Source organism: Myotis brandtii, unplaced genomic scaffold, assembly GCF_000412655.1.
Source record: "Myotis brandtii unplaced genomic scaffold, ASM41265v1 scaffold732, whole genome shotgun sequence".
NCBI lineage: Eukaryota > Metazoa > Chordata > Mammalia > Chiroptera > Vespertilionidae > Myotis > Myotis brandtii.
This window is the reverse complement of record NW_005370902.1, coordinates 213,724-216,598: the sequence shown is the minus strand read 5'-3', so window position 1 is coordinate 216,598 and position 2,875 is coordinate 213,724. Positions and strand designations below refer to the sequence as shown.

At 43.0% G+C, this 2,875-nt stretch overlaps 1 protein-coding gene across 2 annotated transcripts in view; it reads left to right on the top strand.

Annotated features, from left to right (window-relative positions):
* The window catches only part of TRPC4 (transient receptor potential cation channel, subfamily C, member 4), a 436,371-nt gene that overhangs the window by 353,507 nt on the left and 79,989 nt on the right, over positions 1–2,875 (top strand). The gene's annotated exons all lie outside the window — the stretch shown is intronic.

Here is a 2,875-nt window from a genome sequence, read left to right as displayed (position 1 = left end):
CGGCTCCGCTGATCCCGGTGCTGGGAGGCATATTACCCTTTTACTATATAGGATAGAGGCCTGGGGGCCGGCTGGTTTGCCCTGAAGGGTGTCCTGGATCAGGGAGGGTGGGGGTCCCCACTGGGGTGCCTGGCCAGCCTGGATGAGGTGATGATGGCTGTTTGCAGCTGGTACACACCCTTCAGGGTGGGGGTCCCCACTGGGGTGCCTGGCCAGTCTGGGTGAGGGGCTGAGGGCTACTTTCAGGCTGGCGGTTGTTGACTGAAGCTCCCAACCACTCCTTTTTTTCTTTTTTCTTTTTCTTTTTTTATTCTGGGCCAGCTTTAGCTCTGGCTCTAGTTCTGAGGCTTCCGCTGCTGATTGCTTTCTATAATAGAAACAATGTATAACTCCAGCTCTGAGATCCCGGCTGGCTGAAAGCTGGTTTCTGGGGTTTTGTTTAGCTTCTATATTTGTTACAATGTTTCTTAGAGTTGCAGCTCAGAGGCCGGCAAGTCAGGCGGGGAACGTTGGAGTCCTCCTTCACTGCAGCAAGCAAGCCTCATGTTCGCTTCCAGCTGCCTGGCTGCCGGCCGCCATCTTGGCTGACAATTTGTATAAGGATATGCTGATTAGCCAATGGGAAGGGTAGCGGTCGTATGCTAATTGCCATGTTTCTCTTTTATTAGTGTAGATGGGCACTTGGGCTGCTTCCAAATCTTGGCTATTAGAAATAATGCTGCATTGAACTTAGGGGTGTATATATTCTTTCAAATCAGTGTTTCAGGTTTCTTTGGATATATTCCCAGAAGTGGAATCACTGCGTCATATGGAAGTTCAAATTTTAATTTTTTGAGAAAAATCCTATCATCAATAAATCAACAAACAACCAGTGTTGGCAAGGATATGGACAAAAGGGAACCCTCATGCACTATTGATGGAAATGCAGATTGACAGAGGCACTGTGGCAAACTTGATTGTTTTAAATTGTCACCCAAGCAAGAGTCTGTTGAACAAAATCAGTTACTTGTGATGTATTTTTTTCCTCAGGGAGATTAAAAAAGTACTATCTATTATTTTTAAGAGAATTAACATTTGTAAAGTCATTGCTATAAAATAAAATATAAAGCAAAAGAAAATATTCTGATTGGACTCATACAGATGCAGAAAGTTTGTTCTGACAGGAAAAAAGATGCAGAGATGCAGTAGTCTAGACATATTTTTTAGTGATATATATGGAGAAGAAACTTCAATTTATTATTCACTTCCTATACATATATAATTATAGGGTTTCATAATGAAATATTTCAAAGAGTGTATTTGACCTCCTTTTTTTAAAAAAAATAAAAAGCAGCAAATTTACTTTAATACTACAAGTAACAAATTGTATTGTGCTCTTTACATAGCTTAATATGAAGATAATTCAAAGCTGACATTTATTTAACATAAAATAATTGCTGGTCAAAGTTAAATCTAGCAAATATTTTTCTCAAATCACATGTTATATAATTAAGGAATGTTAAGATAAATATCACATTATCTACACATTAAATATTTTAAAAATAGCAATTCATTGACATACAGGATGATTTGTAAGTTAGGTTTTATCTACATTTAAGATATAACAGATACAAAGTACTAACTGTTATGCCCATATTGGCCATTACTATTTCCACAGTAACAGACCACTACTTCCACTCATTTATATGTAATTTGTATCATACATGCATTTCTCTAGAATAGCCAAGTGTTTCAAATATGGTAAGTAAAGTCATTGTTACTTTGTTAAAAATTTAGTGCCTTTCATTTATAATGTATTTTTCTTTGTTACAATGATATTGCTATATTTTTCCATTGTAAAATCAGATTTCCCCCTATATAACACTTCTTTTTTTTGAAATTCCATTGGAAAGGCAAGAGCAGATGTAATTCACATATTAATGAATACTACAAATGTCAAGGACAGATCAGGGAGGCACTTTAATTGAAGTTTATAAATTATAAATTAACTAGAGGCCCAGTGTATGAATTCGTGCACCAGTGGGATCCCTTGGCCTGGCCTGCAGGATCGGGCTGAAACTGGCTCTCCAACATCCCCTGAGGGGTCCCAGATTGTGAGAAGGCACAAGCCAGGTGGATGGACCCCACCGGTGCACAATCAGGGCCAGGGAGGGAGATGGGAAGTTGGTCAGCTGGGGAGGGACCACGGGAGGGCTCCAGGGCATGTCCATACCATCTCGTTCAGTCCTGATTGGTCATACACCAGCAGCAAGCTAACCTACCGGTTGACTGTCTGCCCCCAGGGAGTCAGTGCAGGTCATAGCGAGTGGTTGAGTGACCGTAGCATATCATTAGCATATTACACTTTCATTGGTTGAACAGACGACTGGACACTAAGCATATCAGGCTTTTATTATATAGGACTAGAGGCCCGGTGCACAAAAATTTGTGCACTTGGGAGGGTCCCTCAGCCCAGCCTGTGCCCTCTTGCAGTCTGGGACCCCTCGGGGAATGACCACCTGCTGGCTTAGGCCCACTCCCCAGGGGACTGAGCCTAAGCTGACAGTCAGATATCTCTCTGGCATCCCAGAAGCCCTTGGGGGATGTCCACTTGCCAGTGGAGAGCAGGCCTAGCTGTAGTTGGACATCCTTAGCGCTGCTGAGGAGGCGGGAGAGGCTCCCACCACCCCGCTGTACTTGGCAGCCGACAGCCTGGCTTGTGGCTGAGCAGAGCTCCCCCTATGGGAGCACACTGACCACCAGCGGGCAGCTCCTGCATTGAACTTCTGCCCCCTGGTGGTCAGTGTGTCATAGTGACCAGTGATTCCCAGTTGCTCTGCTGTTAGGGTCAATTTGCATATTACCCTTTTATTATATAGGATAGAGGCCTGGTGCA